General features: G+C 38.6%; 1 pseudogene; it reads left to right on the top strand.

Moving 5' to 3' along the window:
* Positions 1 to 3395: 3395 nt before the first annotated feature.
* Positions 3396 to 19947, top strand: LOC105515227 (annotated as a pseudogene).
* Positions 19948 to 23321: the final 3374 nt, after the last annotated feature.

The raw sequence follows: 23321 nt of genomic DNA, 5'->3' as shown, positions 1-23321 counted from the left end.
TTTTCTTTAAGAATGTTGAATATTGGCCCCCACTCTATTCTGGCTTGTAGGATTTCTGCTGAGAGATCTGCTGTTAGTCTGATGGGCTTCCCTTTGTGGGTAACCCAACCTTTCTCTCTGGCTGCCCTTAACATTTTTTCTTTCATTTCAACCTTGGTGATTCTGACAGTTATGTGTCTTGGAGTTGCTCTTCTCGAGGAGTATTTTTGTGATGTTCTCTGTATTTCCTGAACTTGAATGTTGGCCTACCTTGCTAGGTTGGGGAAGTTCTCCTGGTAATATCCTGAAGAGTGTTTTCCAACTTGGTTCCATTCTCCCCATCACTTTCAGTTACACCATTCAAATGTAGATTTGGTCTTTTTCACATAGTTCCATATTTCTTAGATGGTTTGTTCATTTCATTTTACTCTTTTTTTCTCTAAACTTCTCTTCTCACTTTATTTCATTCATTTGATCTTCAATCACTGATACCCTTTCTTCCACTTGATCGAATTGGCTATTGAAGCTTGTGCATGCATCACTAAGTTCTTGTGCCATGGTTTTCAGCTGCATCATGTCTTTTAAGGTCTTCCCTACACTGTTTTTTCTAGTTAACCATTCGTCTAATCTTTTTTCAAGGTTTTAGCTTCCTTTCAATGGGTTAGAACATGCTCCTTTAGCTCGGAGAAATATCCTATCACCGACCTTCTGAAGTCTACTTCTGTCAACTCGTCAAAGTCATTCTCCATCCAGCTTTGTTCCATTGCTGATGAGGAGCTGTGATCCTTTGGAGGAGAAAAGGCAATCTGGTTTTTAGAATTTTCAGCTTTTCTGCCCTGGTTTCTCCCCATCTTTGTGGTTTTATCTACCTTTGGTCTTTCGTGTTGGTGACCTACAGATGGAATCTGGTTTAGATGTCCTTTTTGTTGATGTTGATGCTATTCCTTTCTGTTTGTTAGTTTTCCTTCTAAGAGTCATGTCCCTCAGCTGCAGGTCTGTTGGAGTTTGCCGGAGGTCCACTCCAGACCTTGTTTGCCTGGGTATCACCAGCAGAGGCTGCACAACAGCAAATATTGCAGAACAGCAAATATTGCTGCCTGATCCTTCCTCTGGAAGCTTCATCCCAGAGGGGCATCCACCTGTATGAGGTGTCTGTCGGCCCCTGCTTGGAGATGTCTCCCAGTTAGGCTACATAGGAGTCAGCGACCCACTTGAGGAGACAGTCTGTCCATTCTCAGAGCTCAATCGCCATGCTGGGAGAACCCCTGCTCTCTTCAGAGCTGTCAGATGGGAAGTTTAAGTCTGCAGAAGTTTCTGCTGCCTTTGTTCAGCTATGCCCTGCCCCCAGAGGTGGAGTCTATACAGGCAGTAGGCTTTGCTGTGCTGCAGTGGGCTCCACTGAGTTTGAGCTTCCTGGCCACTTTGTTTACCTACTCAAGCCTCAGCAATGGCGGATACCCCTCCCCCAGTCAGGCTGCAGCCTTGCATGTCAATCTCAGACTGCTGCTAGCAGTGAGCAAGGCTCTGTGGGTGTGGGACCCACTAATCCAGGCACGGGAGAGAATCTCCTGGTCTGCCAGTTGCTAAGACCATGGGAAAAGCACAGTATTTGGGCAAGAGTGTCCCGTTTTTCGAGGTACAGTCTGTCACAGCTTCCCTTGACTAGGAAAAGGAAATCCCCCAACCCCTTGTGCTTTCTGGGTGAGATGATGCCCCATCCTGCTTTGGCTCACCCTCCATGGGCTGCACCCACTGTCCAACTAGTCCTAATGAGATGAACCAGGTACCTCAATTGGAAATGCAGAAATCATCCCTCTTCTACATTGATCATGCTGGGAGCTGTAGACCAGAGCTGTTTCTATTTGGCCATCTTGGAATGGAGCTACAAAATACTTTTTAAATGAAAGAGAATGCAAGCCACTTAATTATGTAATTCAGCTTAATCCCTTATGCTCTCAGTTTTCATGTTTTGAGTTTCCCATACTGGAGTGTGATTGTTAAATGTGTGTCCTATTTCTTTGGATGGTGCACTGGCTGAGTGTGTGAGTCAATTTTTTAGAATGACCTAGGTTCATAAACTAACTTGTTGATTCCTTGTTTTCTGAGTAACTGTAGATATATACCTTAAGGATTTTCATGCTGTAGTAGTTCCACAATAAATAGTGGTGATATTTTTCACCTTTGGAAGTGAGTAAAGTTCTAGAAAATCCTTAGGTGAAATGATTTTAAATCAAAATAATATTTTACAACAACTATATGACATTATGTTAGAATGAATGCACAATTGGGAACTAATCCAAGAAGCTTATACCAGAACTATACATATATTTGTGAAAATAAAGTGGTGAGATTTGGCTGCTTGGAAACAGAGGGCAAAGGTTTCTGTGAAACAGAATATGCCCTTTATTTCCCAGGTATTTGTTCTATCACAGTGTATATAACATAGTAAGAGCTTTATTTAGGCGCTTAGTCTGGTACCTGAAATGCATTAGTGAATGTTGAAAATCACATTATCTTGACTTTTTTCTGTCAATGACCGAATTTTTTGCAAGCATTATCTCAATATAATTTTTAACTGGTAAACCAATGAGCAGATTGTGACACAATTTCAGCATCAGTTCATATTCGCATAGGATCAGGTAAACAGAAATTTTATATTATAGTGGAAGTCAGACCTAGGTTAGAAACTGAACTTGACTATATTTACTTTGCTGTGTTTCCATGCAAAAATCAAACATCTTTGATCCCCATTTATAAAGTGGAGATGAATTTACACATTTTATAGAGCTGTTGACTAAGGATTATGGATAATTTATGTAAATGTGTAGGAACCACTATAGGCACTTAGTATGTGATAGCTATGGCTCCATTACAAAAGGTTTAATATCAGTAGGGGTGTTTGTGTGTGTATATACATACTTTTAGTATATGTGTTAGTGAATCCTTTTCTTAGCCAAATCTTAAGCCCTTATACAGAAAGAAAAAAAAACGAAATTAAGAGAACAGAGATTGGGTGAGGCTGGGAAAGGGAGAAAGGAGTCTTGTCTGGCCAGTGTTTGTCGTGGCCCTCAGCAAGCTTCCATGGCCATCCCTGTTGCCCTTTACAGAGGCCTAGAGTTCTAGAGAACAGCATGGAAACCATGCTAATGGATTTTAAACACCTCAAGTGCAAGAATGGAATCTTCTTTATTAACTGATACAGGTATCACATGTGGCCTTGCACTAAGTAGGTGATTGGCCACAGCTTACTGCTCCACTACTGAAGTTTTTGCTCCATGTTTGACTACACAACAGAGTTATCATTTGAAGGAGAATTAGGAAACCCACTAGCAAGCCTATGTCATTTAATGGATGTAATAATAACATCATTTTTTTTTCCAGATCTAGGTTGGAATTTGCCCCTGACAAATAAGAAAATGAGGAGTGATGCAAGCCATATGTTGGCTGCAGCATTGGAGCAGATGGATGGTATCATAGCAGGTGATCTGCATCCTGTGAAAGACAGAATCACAACATTTACTCTGCTCACTTCACTTTTTCACTACAACTTTCATATTATCTTTTTACTTAATTTTCATTTTTTAGCCCTATGTCTTTTGCTTCCCTGTAATTTTGTTTTTGTTCCTCTTCTCCATTTTCTGCCAGCATTATTCTCAAACATCATTTTAAAATATCAAAAATTCCAGTTCCATCCTAGGTTTCTAATCAACGATAAAGAATTTGCATCTCAGGTGGTTCTGGTGTAGGTGGTCTGTGGACCATATTTTGAGGGACACTGCTCTACCCAGTAACCATGAATGTTCTGATCTGTTTTCCTGAATTCAAAATTCACTTTCCACCAGTGACTCTCATATCTATTTTTTTTTTAAGAGAGGAGGTCTTGCTCTATTGCTCAAGGTGGAGTGCAGTGGCTATTTATAGGCACGATTGACTGTGAATAACATGCATAGTGCAACCTTGAAATGCTGGGCTCAAGCAATCTTCCCACCTCAAGTACCTGTGATTACAGGCACGTGCCACTGCACCCAGCTTGTTCACATCTATTTACCTTCCCAATTTGTTGCTAAGCTTCCAGTCCCTATCTCTAATTTCCAACCAGATATCTCTCTGGAAAAGTCCTATAGGCACATCAGCATAATCATTTAACACATTGAGCTCATTATCTTTCCTTGGAATTTACTCTAATAGCCTTTATCTGGGTTCATTTCATAACCCTTCATCCACAGTTTTTCTAAGCCCGAAATCATTTGGTCCAGTATTGGTGCAGAATTAACTAGTTCTAATATTTGTATTTTCTGATCTTCTACTTTCTTATCCATGATCTCCACGATGCCAGCACGCCTCACACCAAAGCCCACCAGGTTCTTTTTCTTTCTATACCCCTTGATTGGCCTCCTTGTTAGGAATTGCACCATGGATATTTACCATCAACTACATGGTTTTAATTTTTGCACCATGTAAATCTGACTTGGAGAGATTTATGTGATTGAATTCTCTTTTTTCTGTTTCTTTTGTTTGTTCCTTACTTTGACTAGACTGGTTTACCACCTTTGGCTTTGGTATTTTTATCTAACATAAATCCCATTGCTCTCTCTGTGATTTTGTTTAACTTAAGTTCTAAGGCCCTGGAGTATTCCAATGGGATTTTCAATTGGCAGTCTCCCACCTCTCCATTCATGGGAAGTTTGCAAGCTCTGCACCTTGTGGAAGACCTACGTGGATTGTTAGAGATGATAGAAACAGATGAGAAAGAAGGCTTGAGATGCCAGATCCCAGATTCAACAGCAGAAATGCTTATTGAATGGCTTCAGAGTCAAATGGTAGGTGTCTGCCTGTTGTAAATTCTGTATTATGAATCTTTTGTTGCGTATTCCAAAATTTAGAACATAGAGTAGCTGATTAGAGCAAAAAAAGTATAGGGCAACAGATGTGCTCTATTTTATTCCTTAAGATATCTTAATTTTCTTTTGACTCTAAGGATAACTTTTTAAAAAGTGCTATTAGTGTACATTTTATAAATACCAACAACAGAACACCTGATTCTGCCCATAAAAACAGACTGGCTTTTAGATTGTGCCTGAATGACTTACTGTGGCTTAAATCAAATAGTCCCATAAGGGAAAGAATCTTGCACATAGTAGATGATTTCTCAGTTATATTGGGTTATTCATTATAAAGGACCCAATGGCAATGCTAAGTGGAAAGCATAATGAAAGACATTCAAAAAGCCACAGCGGTTTCCAGCAGTATTTGACCTGAAGTGCCATCTGGTGGTTTATTTCAATCTTTTCAGTTCCAGTTCTCGAATTAAATTGTGGATTTGGGCCTTTAACCCATTTACGCATAGTGTTCCATTATTGGAACGCTAAGCTTGTGGGAGTTATTTATATCCTACTGCTCAAGGTCATTGCCAAGTTCTGATTTTTCACAGAAAAATTCACAACCTCCAGCATAAATGGGTTAATAGTGTTACTTACTAAACAACGAGGCCTCTTTCTAGGCATCCTTCTCAAAAATTGATGATGTGGCAGAGCCACCCTTTGTCTGGGTACAGCGGTAAATACCAGGGTTTTAATCTGTGATGAACACATACAATCGAAAGAGTGTCACAAAAGCAGATTCAGTGGAGGACAGAGGAAAGGAGATATTTTGTGCTTAAAGGATATTCAATTTTCAGTAAGATGCACTAATACACTTATGAGTTAACTGTGTTTATATAAAAACTAATGAGAATTGTATGAAAGAATTGTGATCTACTTTTGGATCTGTGGTAGACATGAAAACTGCTTGCTTTGGGAACCTTAAGAGTACATCCTACAGTTAAAACATTTTCATATGATGTGACACAAATACTAGAGCTCCCAGCCAGTCCTGTGCTGAATACTCTATGTTCCCACCTGGTTTACCTCTGCATTTCTGAGTGCAAATAGTAGAATCCATCCTTTAGCAGGTGTGCAGCTATGCAAACTTGACCATTGGAGATATTTTACTCGTTAAAACACATAATGCCTTACTATTATACTTTATATTTCCTCTGCAAATTTCTCCTCCAGAGATTTAAAGGTCCAGGTTTGCTGATTTCTTTGGGGATTGCTTCATGCTCTGAAACTGGTGTTTCCTGGCATATTCCTTAGTCTATTTCAATGTCCTGTCTCACCCCTTCTTTACTCCATGTTCTTCTGACCATTTAGCATGCAGTAGAAAGGGACTTTACTCTTGTTAGAAGAATCTATTTCTATCCCACACCCAGAGGCCATCAATGGCAATAGTAGCCTAAGCATACCTGTAGTTCAATTTTTGACATGTGTCTAAAACATTTCCATTAACATGTGCTTAATCTGTTCTGTGAAAGTATGTCCAGAAATGATAAAAAGTAATGATGATTACATCTGAATATAAGTTAGATCATGACACTCACTCCTTTTTTCAGAAACTACCAATGGCATCACATCTTACTCAGAGTAAAAACCACAGTGCTTACTGTGGGCTGCAAGACCTCGTAGGATTTGCTCCCCAGGACTTTCTGACCTCATCTCTCATCACACATCTCCTTATTCACTCCACACCAAGCACATTGGCTGTTTCACTGATTCTTAAACGTGCCAGGTACACTGGCCTCTGAGCCTTTGTACTGGCTTTTCCAGGCACTGGCTTTTCACTCTGCTTGGAAAGTTCTTTCCCCAGATGTTTGTATGGCTAGCTCCCTCATATTCTTCTGGTATTTACTCAAAAGTCCTGCTCTCAGTGAGGCCTTGCATCACCACCCTAACTAAAATTATACCCATTTATTCTTTGTCTTATATCTCCCTGCTTTATTTTGTTCTTAGCATTCACCACTTTCTTATGTACAATGTATTTGTAATGTTTATATCATTTGTTTTCTGTCTTTTCAACTGGAATGTAAGCATCATGAATCTGATCTTTGCACTTAGTTTTAAAAAGTTCCTGTATCCTTAGTGCTTAGAAGAATGCCTGGCTCAGTAGTTATATTTGTAATGAATGATGCTCCATGGATGATAAAGTGGAATGCACGTTTAAATGAATGGAAGTTGTTTTAAATTTATTCCTTGGATGGGTAATGTCTTGTTGACCAATGTTTTTAGTTGCTTTCTATCTTATTATCTGACATTTTAACCATAAGAATCCATAAAATGACAAATATTTTACAGAACTAATGAAGATTCAGTTTTTATGCTAAAAGTAACAATAACAAAATAAACTAGATGTGGATCCAGAGAGATAAGGGACTTTTGTTGCTGTTGCTAAATTTATTTATATCCATCTAACTTATTTATAAGAATTCCTCACCTTGACCCCAACCTTTCAAATTACGTGTGTTTTCTTGAGCACACAGAGAATGACAGGATGAAAGAAGAAAGACAGCAAAAGGCAAAAAGAGCAGGACTGGCTGTTTGGGACCATAAAAGCATAGGAGTGAAATTGAGTTGTCACCACACACCTACTATGTTAGACTTCATTTCAGAACCAAAAAGCAACTTGGGCCAGCATTGGGAATCCAACAAGTAGAAGATTATATGCTTATAATTAGTGATGGGCTGATAATATTAGATTTCTCCAATTTAATATTTAAGAAGTTGGGATGTGTTTTATGATCTTAAAATGGGGATATGTATACATTTTAGCTCAGATCCATCCTCCCTTTCTTTCTCCCTTCTTTCCTTTTTTTTTTTTTTTTGTTGAGATACTTAGAACAGTCCATTTTAGAGACAGAAAGTACATGGGTGACTGCCAGGAGCTGAGGGGAGCAGGGAATGGGAAGATAATACTTATTGCACATAGAATTTCAGTTTTGCAAGATGAAAAGAGTTTATTTAGATGGATGATGGTGATGGCTGCAAAACAATGTAAATGTACTTACTACCACTGAACTATACACTTTAGAAGGGTTAAAATGATAAATTTTAGATATATATTTTACCACAATACAAAATTAAAATTGATGGCATCCTAGAATTTAAGGAACACAGAATCCTAGCAAATTCCCCCTTCATATTGAACATGGGAAAACTGCCCAAGTAACAATAAAAGAGAGTGTGATGTTTAAAAAAAGGAAGCAGTTAATGATAAGGCAGGATTGTATCTAGGCAGTTTCAAATGCAGGCTGTAGTAACAGCAGACCTGAATTTTAATGTTGACCCTAACTCTTCAAAGCTTGTATGACCTTGTGAAAATGTCTGAAGTTCTGTGTCTTGGTTTTCTCATCTGTAAAATGGGGATGATGGTAACTGCCACTTAGGATTGTAAGGATCCTATGAACTAATGTATGCTGAGGGCTTATGAATACGCCTGGAAAAAGGCCAGTCAGAAAGGCAATACTGAAGAGTAGAGCGTAGAGAAGAGAATAGAGGGAAAATGTTTAACACAATCCCTTTGCAATGAGGGAAAGAGAATTGGGTCCAGTTACTAGGGGAATGAAGTTACAAACCATCCATACATAGTTCACTTCTTGTGACAAAAGAGTACAAACGTTTCTCAGACTAAAGAGAAGCTTCTGGAATATTTTAGAAAAACTTAAATTCAAGAATTTTTGGAAATAATTATGTATCTGTTAATAATAACAGATATATAACAGATATATAATTATGGTTCCATTCATGTTTAATGATGGCCAACTTGAGAAGCCCTGTACTTTAAGATGGATACTAACCTTTTCATTAGTGCAACTGGGCATTTGCAGTTCCAATTATCATTTTGCCTGGGTCAGGGAGATCCCCTGGTTTCTTGTAGGATGCAGGTTATTTCTTTACTACTATTGCCACTACCTGTTTGTTTCCTATTATCAGACACTGAATATGATCAAATACCAACACTAGTAACCTGTTACCATGAAGGGATATTAAATCTATAAGAACGAATTTATTAGAATAGGTGTAGGCTTCTGGAAATGAACAAATTTCTTTTAAAATTCAGAAGTGTATCTCCTGTGATTGAAAAAAAATTGTAGACTATGACGTATTTGTTTAGTTACTGAGGCTGAATTTTCTGTTTTGATTGTGAGATATTATAATGTGTGAACACAGATATTAATAATGGAGAATTACTTGCTTTATGAGGCTCCAGATTTAAGAAGGCAAATAGAAAAATATGTCTAATTGTTTGAGGCAAGCAAGTAGTTATTTACTTTAGGTCTAACTTGATGAGTTGCCCTAGAACATTCTTATAATTTTTTTTAACTGAGGATCATAACCATGATTTCTGGACATGGACAGCAGTAGAGTGTCTTTTTTTTTCCTTTTTTTTTTTTTTTTTTTTTTTTTTTTGGGGGGGTTCTCGCTCTGTCGCCCAGGCTGGAGTGCAGTGGCCGCATCTCAGCTCACTGCAAGCTCCGCCTCCCGGGTTTACGCCATTCTCCTGCCTCAGCCTCCCGAGTAGCTGGGACTACAGGCGCTCGCCACCTCGCCCAGCTAGTGTTTTGTATTTTTTAGTAGAGACGGGGTTTCACCGTGTTAGCCAGGATGGTCTCGATCTCCTGACCTCATGATCCGCCCGTCTCAGCCTTCCAAAGTGCTGGGATTACAGGCTTAAGCCACCGCGCCCGGCCTATTTTCTTTTTCAATTGAACCCTGGGTGGCCCCATCTAACACTTTTGAATTTCAACTGGTTTTTATTTCTATTGTATTTGAATGAAGAATCAGGAAATTCTATTGGGATTACATATTTTATGGTTATGCTGAGATTATGAGAGATACTGCCTACACTACTGCATATATTTCAAAATGATGTTTTTAGGTTTTCTGTTCTTGTGAGCCTCTTCGTGTGTCTTTCATGACTTGCATATGAGACAGTTGAGGAAGAAACAATCTATATGTCGTTTCTCAGTCTATACTTCCTTTGACATTTATACCATGCATAAATATGCCAAATATGATTTTCTTTTTAAAAGCGTGTGGGGCATGAGGGAGGGGAAGAAATAGTAAGTAAGCATCAATATATGCAGAGCACTGAGCCAGATGCTGGGGAGGTTACAAAACAATTTATAGGCTCTGCCCTGGAATAGAAGGTAACATTATACGAACAAGCAAACTCATAAGAAGTTAATAAGGTCAGAACTGAAAGTGTTAAAATGCAGATAAGTGAGACTAGCCGGAGCTACCAGGGGAAGTCACTGTGGCCTGAATGTTTACACTTTTGGAGGAAGAGAGACAGACCTCAACAGCTAGGGGTGCCCCCTACATACTCACAAAGCTTTGCCTGCCCTTGGGTGTGTGTCTGCTCTCAGTGGAGATACCAGTATCCACTGTGCCTTGTGGGTCATTATTTTTTGCTTGTTAAGAAATGTTTAGTTTGGCCAAAAAAAAAAAATGTTTAGTTTGTATAAGTTAAGTGCTTATACACTTAACATGCCTGTCTTACCTCTTTTGTGGTAAATGAACCAAATTGCATTCTCGTATTTTCTGTTTGACAGTGACAGCTGTGCCAGATTCAATTCAGGCCCCTTGGACTAAGAACACTTGTGATTATCATGTATCTACAATATATCATTCTTAGAGAAGATCAGCCTTACCCATATTATTTCCTTTTTCAGACAAATGGACACCTACCTGGGAATGGAGATGTGTAGCAAGAAAGGTTGGCACATTTAGAAAATGATAAAGAATCCCTCATTCTTCAGGCAAGTGATTTTTAAATATTGTTCTTTCCTTGCAGCATACTTACAAAGACTGTTTTAAATTGGGGTGGCAAATTCAGATTGCTTGTAACCTGACTGCTAATAGAAACCAGTTCTATTAGCAACCAGACTGCTAATAGAAATAAGCATGGTAAGCCATCTGTATACAATAGGGAGTAGTGGACTGGGGCAAAATGATGGTTTGTACACCCAGTTTAGAAGGAGCTGCCATTAATCAACCTCAGCTCTTCTGGGGCCAGTCTGAATACAGGTGCAATGTCATCTGATTTCATCTGTCATCTGATCTGATCGATTTTTTTTTTGGAGGCAGGGTCTTCTTACATTGCCCAGGCTAGTCTTGAACTCCTAGGCTCAAGCAATCTTCCTACCTCAGTCTCCTAAGTAGCTGGGATTACAGGTGTGCAGCACTACACTTGGCTAGATCTGACTTTAAAATATATTTTAATATATATCAGAAATTTGGATATATGAATATAGCATAAAATCTGCATATATGTAAGTTTATATTTCTGAATCTGAAATCTGAATAAATATATTTAATTTTTCAATTTTAAAAATGATAACCTGTGTGCAGCCTGGGTGACAGAGCGAGACTCCGTCTCAAGAAAAAAAAAAAAATGATACCCTGTGTGAGACAAAACACAACAGTGACTAGAATCCTCCTTGTGGGCTAAATTTGAGTTTGTTTCTTCATAATGTTTTAAATGCTTGACAAACATTTTTCTTTGGTATATTGAGCAAAATGAACTGAAGTATGTTTTTCTTTGGTATACTGAGCAAAATGAATTGAAGTATATTTACCGGGTGATGATTATTGAGGAAAATCTCAGAGATCGGCTCTAAGCACTAGAGTTGAAGGACTAGCCCAACAGCTCCTCATGGACCTTTGAGTATAATGAGTTGCCCCCTGGCTTTGAACACATCTATGAACTGTGTCATCTTCAAAGAGCTCATGGAACTTGAATTCCCTGGGTTCTTTTCCTTATTCTTCTTGAAGTATCGAATTTGAATAGCTCTTGATAATTTCTATTTGAAACATTAACTTCATTTCCTCTCTTCTAATCCTATCTCCACCCTGCCCGCAAAAAAAGATGTGCACACTCTCTCTCATAAATGGTTGAAGTGGCTTTAACCAAAAAAATAGTGTACATTACTAATCTACACAAATTTTCTCTGAAATTGTACAGGGCTCCTTAAATCAAAAAGCAGTATATAATTAGGAATGAGAGGGACCACTGTCTTCTTGGTACTTCTCAGATTTTTTTTCTTTACAATCGTATGAGTAGTAGGATCATTCCTTTTTTTGTTCCATTTAGAGAAATAACGTATGCAGTTGGACCCAAATTCTTTTTCACTCATCACAGTATTTTATTCTAAATACAGCTAAGTGTGTTAACAGACTAGGTGGAGGATGAGGGAGAGAAGATTAGAGATTTGGAGTTTTGTCTTGAAGAGTTGAAGAGCACAGAGAGAAGTTGAATGCCACAAAAGAAATACTGCAGCAGGTATGTGCAGAGGCCAAAACCAAAATAGCATTTCCCTGCTGAACCATTTGAGATGCTACATTTCTATGTTGTGTTTGTTCTGATGCAGCAGTAAGTTTCTTGATTCACTTAGACCAGCACATTTAAAAAAAAAAATTGAGAGTAGCAGAGTCTCAAAACACATGCACACAATAGAAAGTGTTTATGTAATTAGAATCTGCAACAAAATGTCAATAGGATTGTGGCTTATTTTAATTTTCTTTCTTTGCATTCAGTTGGTTTCCTAACTTTCGCCTATAAGCATACGTTTTATGATTAAGAAAAAATAATAATAGTAAAAAATCTAAGAATCCAATTTAAAAGTGGGTGAAGACTTGAATAGACGTTTCTCAAAAGAAGACATACAAATGGCAAATAGATATATGAAAAGGTTCTCAACATCATTGATCATCAGAGAAATGCAAATCAAAACTACAATGAGATACTATCTCACCCCAGCTAAAAGGGCTTTTATCCAAAAGACAGGCAGTAACAAATGCTGGCAAGGATGTGGAGAAAAGGGAACCCTTGTACACTGTTGGTGGGAATGTAAATTCGTACAACTACTTTGGAGAACACAGTTTGGAGATTCCTCAAAAAACTAAAAATAGAGCTACCATATAATCCAGCCATGCCACTGCTGGATATATACCCACAGGAAAGGAAATCAGTATATCAAATAAGTATCTGTGTTCCTGTGTTCGCTGCAGCTCTGTTCACAGCCACCAAGATTTGGAAGCAACCTAAATGTCCATCAACAAATGACTGGATAAAGAAAATGTAGTACTTACACACAATGGAGTATGATTCAGCCGTAAAAAAGAATGAGATTCAGTCATTTGCAACAACATAAATGGAACTAGAGGTTGTTATGTGTAAAATAAGCCAAGCACAGAAAAACAAACACCTCATGTTTTCATTTGTGGGATCTAAAAATAAAACAATTGAACTCATGGAAATAGAGTAGAAGGATGGTTACCAGAGGCTGGGTATGGTAGTGGGGGATGAAGGAAGAGGTGGAGGATGGTGAAGGGTTACAAAATGATAGTTTGAATAAGGCCTAGTATTTAGTAGTACGTCAGGGTGACTATAGTCAATAATAATCTAATTGTACATTTGAAAATAAGAGTATAACTGGATTGTTTGTAACACAAAGGATAAATGCTTGAGAAGAAGGGGACCCCATTTTCCATGACGTGATTATTACACATTGTATACCTGTATCACAACATCTCATGTACCCCATAAATATATACCTACTATGTACCCACAAAATTAAAAATTAGAAAAAGAAAAAAGATAAGCACCATCTATAACACATAGGACAGGCTCCGTAAAGTTGTGGATGGAGTATGCACTGGAGCAAAACCTCATAGGTTTCCACTCCTGCTGTGCCTCTTCCCCCCACCCCCCCATGACATTAGGCAAGTTCCTAACCTCTCTGTTACTGAGTTTCCTCATCTTTTGATTAAGGATAATAAGAATTTCTACCTGATAAGATTTTTGTGAGCACTGAAACAGTATATGTCATAACAGTTGCCTGGCATATAACAAAGTTAGTATCATCATCATCATCATCAATATTATCATCAGACTTAAGTATATATATGGTTTATGCATGTGTATCTACGTAACATGTCTCCCTCAGAAAACTGACGTGTGTTTATTTCTGCTCGAAGGAGGGTAACGAAAGTGAATGATTTCTTATTTTATTTTATCTTATTTTTGAGATGGAGTCTCGTTACCCAGGCTGGAGTGCAGTGGTGTGATCTTGGCTCACTGTAATCTCTGCTTCCTGGGTTCCAGCAATTCTCCTGCCTCAGCCTCTCGAGTAGCTGGGACTAGCTTATTTTTGTATTTTTAGTAGAAATGAGGTTTCACCATACTGTCCAGGCTCGTCTCGAACTCCTGACCACAAATCATCCGCCCCCCTCAGCCTCCCAAAGTGCTGGGATTACAGGCGTGAGCCACCGCGCCCAGCCTAAAGTGAATAATTTTTAAAAAGTGTGTATATTCCGTAATTATACTTTACTACATCCTCTACTTAATAGGTGCTGCTTTGCAATCATAAATGAGGTAAATTCACATGTGGCTGTTTATAATAAAAGAATTATTGAATGTATCTTTTAAATTCTAATAGGAGCTTCTAAGTAGGACATTCTTAGAAACTCAGAAGTTGGATCTGATGGCTGAAATATCTATCTTGAAGTTGAAACTGACGGCTGTAGAGAAGGACAGATTGGATTATGAAGATAAGTTCAGAGACACAGAGGTGAGTGATACAGTCTCCCCTCTCTCTCTCTCTGTCAATCTGTCTCTGTCTCTCATACACATGCATTCCTAGGGCAAAGTTGAAATTCTCTGGAGGTGTGCAAGGAAGGCAGTTAATTACTACGTGCCCTCATCCTGCTTCATTTTAAGGATAATCTTTGATTACATTGACTTTTTATCACAAAATGCTAATGACAGTTTTTAGTTTTAGACTTTTGATATGAAATATTAATCCTTTCATTAAACTTTAGAAATACTTTTGACTTTAGGATATTTGGAGCATCTGTCCATTCATACTAGTTTTCTTAATTTTGTAAATAATGGGCTTAAATGCATGGTTGTACTAGTAGTTATTATTTAGGCACACTGACTATTTACTATATAATTGGATTTTAAAAATCTATATAGAAAACATACTTACATTATATAATCACAAAACCACAGAGCCTTTTTGAGGAATCGTACTGATGAATATCACTAAGGACTCATATTATGCAAGGATGATTGGTTAACCGGGAAAAGGTAATTTTTTTCTTTGAACTTGAATTCTGACCTGTTAGATGACGAATCACAAATATGTTATTGAATAATGTCAAACAGCTCTTGACCTAATTCATGAGAAGAAAATATATATAATCTAATTGAAATATTGTATGATTATTAAGTGACTCCTAAGGAGTAATTGTATAATTATGATAGATAATATTTTGCCCATTTTATAAGAGACCACAATTTAAAAGCCTATAGGTTTATTGGGAAGTGTATTTCATTATAGCATCCCTTCTCTTAGCCTTTGTGAACTTGAATCATTATACTTGGGAGTTTAAAATAATCCTTATTCACAAAGTTTTATTTCCTTACAGCATTGTTCTACTTGTAATTTTTGGCATTCTTGGACAATTTTGTCCTGTAGTCTATGAATTTGTGACCCAGGAATATATGCATGTCTTTGTAAAAAGAGAGAAGCTGGCCAGGCACAGTGGCTCACACCTGTAATCCCAACACTTTGGGAGTCCAAGAAGGGTGAATCACTTGAGGTCAGGAGTTAAAGACCAGCTTGGTCAACATGGTGAAACCCTTGTCTCTACTAAAAATACAGAAACTAGCTGGGTGTGGTGGTAGGCGCCTGTAATCCCAGTTACTGTGGAGGCTGAGGCAGGAGAATGTGTTGAACCTGGGAGGTTGAGGTTGCAGTGAGCTGAGATGGCGGCACTGCACTCCAGCCTGGGTGACAGAGCAAGACTCTGTCTAAAAAAAAAAAAAAAAGAGAGAGGAGAGAGAAGCAGAAATATAGTAACCATTGTAGGTATCTTTGTGGCTTGTAGTAAAAAACAAGTCATCTCACATGCAGGGTATTTGAGTGTCTCTTTTGGAGGAGTTAATATTGCTTAACACTCTAATTTTGTTTCCTGCTCTCTGGGCTCTGGACAAAAATACACCACTATTTATCAGAATACTTGGACAAGTTTTATGAGCGAATTGTTTCTTTAAAAAGTGACACTAAATAAAATAAAAAGTGGCAGTAGAAAAGGTGCAAAATTGTGTTGTGTTATGTAAACATTAAGATTGGTTTCTCTTTCATTTTCTAATTATAAAATTAGGTGAACAGCAGGGCCCTCATCCACTTTCCAATTGAGAATTGTCATCAAACTTACAGTAAACTCAATCCCTGATAAGCTTCTAATAAAAATTCAACACTATTGCTAAAATGTATTAGAGAATAGTTGATAAACTTTGTGATGTTATATATGACAATAATTAAAATAGTCCACAAAATTAAAACTGATTTGACTATTCTCATGTTCTTGTTATCATCCACTTAATAAAAATAAAATATTTCCCTGGCTATTTCATAATCTTAAGGATTCATGGGCTTAAAGGATTTAATTTTCATTTCTTTCTCCCATATTGGGTTGATGAGAAATCCATATTTTTGTGGACAAAGGGAGAAATTACAAATTAAAAAAAATACCCATGTATCACTGAGAAGGTTCAAAAGGTAAATGGCTTTACTAAAGAATGTGATATATTTAAAATATAAAATAGCATTCTATAAAATAGAATAGAAATAGCACTCTATGAAATAGCATTCATAGAGTCATTTTTAAGATAGAAATATCTGACAAATAATAGATATTAAGCTACATTTCTTAATCAAAATTATAGTCACCTTTTATTTTCATAAGCCCATCACTTTGGGCAGAGGCATTGGGGATTTAAAGGAATGGTTTTGTTTGTTTGTTTGTTTGTTTTTGACAGAGTCTTGCTCTTTTGTCAGGCTGGAGTGCACTGGCGCAATCTCAGCTCACTGCAACCTCTGCCTCCCAGGTTCAAGCGATTCTCCTGCTTCAGCCTCCTGAGTAACTGGGACTATGGGCGTGTGCCACCACACCTGGCCAATTTTTTGTATTTTAGTAGAGATGGGTTTCACCATGTTGGCCAGGATGGCCTTGATCTCCTGACCTTGTGATTCACCCATCTTGGCCTCCCAAAGTGCTAGGATTACAGGCGTGAGCCACCGCTCCTAGCCAGTGCTTTGTTTATTAAGGAGGTAGATTTATTTCTATTTGTCTCATCTGATTCATTCAACTTTAACTCTAGGACCTGGTGACTTCTTAAGATGTCCAAGCTGCTATTTTGTAGGTATAGGTAACTGTGTTACCACTTTCCTAATGCACTTTCTTGTTTCTTCTTGGACAGGAGCTGATTCAGAAGATCAATGATTTGAGGTTAAAAGCCAGTGAAATGGACAGTGAGAGACTTCAGTATGAAAAAAAGCATGAATCAACCAAAGTAAGTTTTTCTCACAGGTTAACATTTTCAAACAAATGGCTCCACTCTTCATCTATGACCAATAATATAAATAACATGTTTTCTACTTAGTATATGATAAAGAAGGTATTATAAAAGTAAATGAAGTTCCCCCCAAGCTGAAACCTTCTTGAATTTAAACACTACTGATCTGGATTTAAAAACAAGGCTTAATTCTTCTGACAGAACATAACCTGCCCTTTCTCTGAGTTGTATCTAACCTCCTTTACAAACTGGTACTATTTTCTCAGTTACTTAGCTTGTCTTTTTCTATCTGTAGTTTTCTTTCACTCCTCTGTCTCTCTACCAGTCTTTAATGGCCAAACTTTCTTTTTTTTTTTTTTTTTTTTGACGGGGTTTCACCGTATTAGCCAGGATGGTCTCGATCTCCTGACCTCGTGATCCGCCTGTCTCGGCCTCCCAAAGTGCTGGGATTACAGGCTTGAGCCACCGCGCCCGGCCAATGGCTAAACTTTCTAGCATGAAAATCAAGGTGGGTCAGATGCAGTATGAAAAGCAGCAGATGGAACAAAAATGGGAGTCACTGAAGGTGTAGTAGACGTTGGGTGATGGGGTCCGTGGCCTGTTGCTTTCTGGCGTGTGTTGTTTTGCTGTGATGATGTTTTAGTGGCATGTGCATTTATTCTGTGTGTGTGTCACCTGTTGATTAAAATCACCTCAAGCTGATTGAAGGAACAATGGGATTCCTGATGTTGTTTTCAGAAATACATGAAATAATTAGTGAAATATAATAAACAGGTAAAATGAAAGAATTTATAAATTAAACTCTCTTAGACTGAGACCCAAGCCTAGTAAGATAATTGTAAACATTCACCTGTGAAAGAATTCTGTTTCGTATCCACAGAGGTCACTTTCCTCTTTAGTGACTTTCTTGATGGTAAATGTACAGCAGTTGACATTATCATGGCTGTGAATAGAAATGACTGCTGAGAAGCAGCACGGTGAGAACAGGTTCACACTTCCTGCCAGCGCTACTGAAAATTTTTTGTACTTGTCCACTGTGCTCCTACCAGAAGTCAAAACTATAGGGCCAACTGCCTCGCCTCATTGGAGAACTACGTCTTCTCATAGTACTAAATGTAGTAAATATATCTTTAGAGATTCTGAAAGTAAAATGTGGCATTGAATATAAAGCTGTACATCTTAGTGTTGCATAGTTGTATTTTCTGTGTTAAATACAGCCAGCAAAATTTGTTTGCTAAAGCTAATTCTTTACTAAAAGAAAACTGAAAATTTAAACATTAGTGCATAGAATGATGAAGTTGAATTCTTATGTACAGTTGTATGGTTAAAAATTAAAAGAGGGCTTAAATATCTGTTTTCTAATTTATTTTTCCCGTTGTTACAGGAGATTGTGTCCTTTCATCTTAGTGATGAAGGTGAATTATTTAATTCCCTGATTTGGCTAAAGTTGTTCATGACTTGCTACCTTACCCATTAATGAAACTCTGTGCTTGTCAAGGAAACATGAGTGCCACTTGAAATGCCAAATAAATGTCAAGCTAGTCTTTTCCAATTTGCATTTTATTTTGCTTTTATGACACTAAGTATCTAATTTGATTATCTTCCTTGACTAACTTGGTCATATTTTAAAAATTGATGTAAGATTTAAACCTTAGGGCTATCCTATCCCTAATTATACTTTAAAAGATCTCTTTTTAATTTGATTACAAAGAAACTTGAAATAATTATACAATAACTATTATAAATGGGACTTCTGCTAATAATCTTTTTTTTTTTTTTGAGACAGAATCTCACTCTTTCGCCCAAGCTGGAGTGCAATGATGCAACCTCGGCTCACTGCAACCTCCATCTCCTGGTTTCAAGCAATTCCCCTGCCTCTGCCTCCAGAGCAGGTGGGATTACAGGTGCACGTCACCACTTCCAGCTAATTTTTTGTATTTTTAGTAAAGTCGGAGTTTCACCATGTTGGCCAGGCTGGTCTTGAACTCTTGACCTCAAGTGATCTGCCCGCCTTGGCCTCCCAAAGTGCTGGGATTACAGGCGTGAGCCACCATGCCTGGTCTTCTGATAGTCTTGCTTCCTGCTTTTTATTGCCCTTGCCTGATTTCTGATGCTTGTGTGTAAATTTTGTGGGTTTTGTTTTTGGTTTTGGTTTTGTTTTGAGACGGAGTCTTGCTCTGTTTCCCAGGTTGGAGTGCAATGGCACGATCTTGGCTTACGGCAACCGCTGCTTCCCAGTTCAATCAATTCTGCTGCCTTAGCCTCAGGAGTAGCTGGGATTACCGACGTGCACTACCACACCTGGATAGTTTTTCTGTATTTTTCGTAGATATGGGGTTTCACCATGTTGGCCAGGCTGCTCTCAAACTCCTGACCTCAATTGATCCACCCGCCTCAGCCTCCCAAAATGCTAGAATTACAAGCATGAGCCACCATGCCCAGCTGCTTCTAAATTCTTGTAGATTTGTTTCATTCATAAAACCTGATTATTGATTTAAAGAGCTAATATGCTCTCTGAATGTTCTTTTTTAGTCATGATCTGCTATTTTTAAATGAATTTATAACTTGTAGTATGAACTGGCGTCTTTAAAAGAACAACTAGAAGAAAAGGAATCTGAAGTAAAAAGGCTACAAGAAAAATTGGTTTTTAAGATGAAAGGAGAAGGGGTTGAAATTGTTGATAGAGATAAGAAGATATATTTCATGTTTGCTATCCTGTTTTTTTAAGTCCTCCAAAATCTGTGGAAGAAACCGAGGATAGTCAATGTGTAGTTTTAGCATCAAAGAAAGAGTAGCAGAATCCAGTCAGGCCCAGAACCACAGGGAATTCTCCAAGACTCTTTACTGTGACTGGGAATCCATTAACTTCCTCTTCAGCACCTGGAAAAGGGGAATTCTGTACTTTATTTGGTGTTTAGGATTACTAGACTGTAAATTCTCATCACAAGAATGGACTTGTTTCAATTGCAATGCAAGGGAATGTATGCCAAAAGAGTTAAAAAGAACCATTCCTGTGTCCCAGGATTGTTGCCCTCAGAACTGAAATTAGATAAAGTAAGGGACTTAGAAACTGTTCTGCCCTTTTGACAGAAGAGAAAAATGGTTCTGTATCTTTGTAAAAATTAGTAAAAAATTTATACCATGGATTAAGCCCTCCACATTTTAGAAAGCAAAAATAGGCTAATTCTGTTTTTGGAAAAATGCATGAATTTATCCAATTTTTTTTTTTATAACTGAAGAAGTTTGTTCTGAGTATTATATGGACCATCATTTCTAATAAAGTAGGTGTATATGATAGAAAATAGCCTGAATGAAATGTTTTTTTAAATTATATTTGGAAACATAATATGCATAACATCTGGCAGCACTAGGTTAAATTTAACCTTTCTTTGTAATTATGAATGATGACTGTGGCACTATGAGACACCAGCCGTGTTCTGAGCAAGAACATGTGAAGGATAGGCTAGCACTCTGGAAAAGATGCTGTAATGTTAATGAAGGCAGAACTCATGCACTAGACAGCAGAACTTTATGATGATCAGTTTACTCTTTCTTCCCAACTTCTCTAGCAAGGATTGTCTTCAATCTGTTGACAGAACAATCAGCCTTTAAAATAAAGAAGTGCAATTCAATGAAGACAGGTAAGATAATAAGAGAGCATTTGGTTACATTTTAAAATGAAATCATTAATTAAAAAGGGTCATATATACCTATGGTAAGAATGTAAGCGAGAGCTGGCAGCATCTCTGTCCTACAGAGAAATCCTGCCCCTGGAGTAGGATTGAATGAAGCCAAGAAGCTGAAAAAATTACAGATGGGGCAAAAAAAGAGTCCTGGAGACTCAAGTCCATAGATTGCAGCACCATTCGTGCCCTTTTAGATTTTTTTTTTTTTGCTTAACTGAGTTCCAGTTGAGTTTTTTCTTTTAGTAAAAATGCCTAAACTGAATCCAAGGTGGCCGAATAGGCACAGCTCCAGGCTATAGCTCCCAGTGTGAGTGACACAGAAGACAGGTGATTTCTGCATTTCCAACTGAGGTACTGGGTTCATCTCACTGGGTGTGTCAGAAAGTGGGTGCAGGACAGTGGGTGGAGCCAACCGAGCGAGAGCCAAAGCAGGGCAAGGCATCACCTCACCTGGGAAGTGCAAAGGGAAAGGGAATTCTGTTTCCTAGCCTAGGGAAACCATGACACACACACAGCACCTGGAAAATCGGGTCACTCTGACCGTAATACTGCACTTTTCCAAGGGTCTTAGCAAACGGCACACCAGGAGATTATATCCTGTGCCTGGCTTGGAGGGTCCAATGACCACAGGGCCTCCCTCATTGCTAGCACAGCAGTCTGAGATCTAACTGCAAGGTGGCAGCGAGGCTGGGGGGTGGGTGCCCGCCATTGCTGAGGCTTGAGTAGGTAAATAAAATGGCTGGGAAGCTTGAACTGGGTGGAGCCCACCAAAGCTCAAGGAGGCCTGCCTGCCTCTGTAGACTCCATCTCTGGGGACAGGGCATAGCCAAACAAAAGGCAGCAGAAACTTCTGCAGATTTAAATGTCCCTGTCTGACAGCTTTGAAGAGAGTAGTGGTTCTCCCAGCAGAGTTTGAGATTTGAGAATGGACAGACTGCCTCCTCAAGTGGGTCCCTGATCCCTGAGTAGTCTAACCAGGAGGCAACCCCCAGTAGGGGCACACTGACACCTCACGTGGCCGGGTACCGCTCTGATACAAAGCTTCCAGAGGAACGATCAGGCAGCAACATTTGCTGTTCAGCAATATTCACTCTTCTGCAGCCTCCGCTGCTGATACCCAGGCAAACAGGGTCTGGAGTGGACCTCGAGCAAACTCCCACAGACTTGCAGCTGAGGGTCCTGACTGTTAGAAGGAAAACTAACAAACAGAAAGGACTTCCACACCAAAACCCCATCTGTACATCACCATTGTCAAAGACCAAAGATAGATAAAACCACAAAGATGGTGAAAAAACAGAGCAGGAAAGCTGAAAATTCTAAAAATCAGAGCACCTCTCCCCCTCCAAAGGAACGCAGCTCCTCGCCAGCAATGGAACAAAGCTGGACAGAGAATGACTTTGACCAGTTGAGAGAAGAAGGCTTGAGATGATCAAACTTCTCCGAGCTAAAGGAGGAAGTTCAAACCCATCACAAAGAAGCTAAAAACCTTGAAAAAAGATTAGACAAATGGCTAACTAGAATAACCAATGTAAAGAAGTCCTTAAATGACCTGACAGAGCTGAAAACCATGGCATGAGAGCTACATGACGAATGCACAAGCTTCAGTAACCAATTCGATCAACTGGAAGAAAGGGTATCAGTGATTGAAGATCAAATGAATGAAATGAAGTGAGAAGAGAAGTTTAGAGAGAAAAGAGTAAAAAGAAATGAACAAAGCCTCCAAGAAATATGGGACTATGTGAAAAGACCAAATCTACTTCTGATTGGTGTACCTGAAAGTGACAGGGAGAATGGAACCAAGCTGGAAAACACTCTGCAGGATATGATCCAGGAGAACTTCCCCAACCTAGCAAGGCAGGCCAGCATTCAAATTCAGGAAATACAGAGAACGTGACAAAGATACTCCTTGAGAAGAGCAACTCCAAGACACACAATTGTCAGATTCACCAAAGTTGAAATGAAGGAAAAAATGTTAAGGGCAGTCAAAGAGAAAGGTCGGGTTACCCACAGAGGGAAGCCCATCAGACTAACAGCAGATCTCTTGGCAGAAACTCTACAAGCCAGAAGAGAGTGGGGGCCAATATTCAACATTCTTAAAGAAAAGAATTTTAAACCCAGAAATTCTTATCCAGCCAAACTAATCTTCATAAGTGAAGGAGAAATAAAATCCTTTACAAACAAGCCAATGCTGAGAGATTTTGTCACCACCAGGCCTGCCTTACAAGAGCTCCTGAAGGAAGCACTGAACATGGAAATGGACAACTGGTACCAGCCACTGCAAAAACATGCCAAAATGTAAAGACCATCGATGCTAGGAAGAAACTGCATCAACTAATGGGCAAAATAACCAGCTAACATCATAATGACAGGATCAAATTCACACATAACAATATTAACCATAAATGTAAATGGGCT

Source organism: Colobus angolensis, unplaced genomic scaffold, assembly GCF_000951035.1.
Source record: "Colobus angolensis palliatus isolate OR3802 unplaced genomic scaffold, Cang.pa_1.0 Scaffold256, whole genome shotgun sequence".
Classification (NCBI taxonomy): domain Eukaryota; kingdom Metazoa; phylum Chordata; class Mammalia; order Primates; family Cercopithecidae; genus Colobus; species Colobus angolensis.
This window is presented reverse-complemented; position numbering and strand designations above follow the sequence as displayed.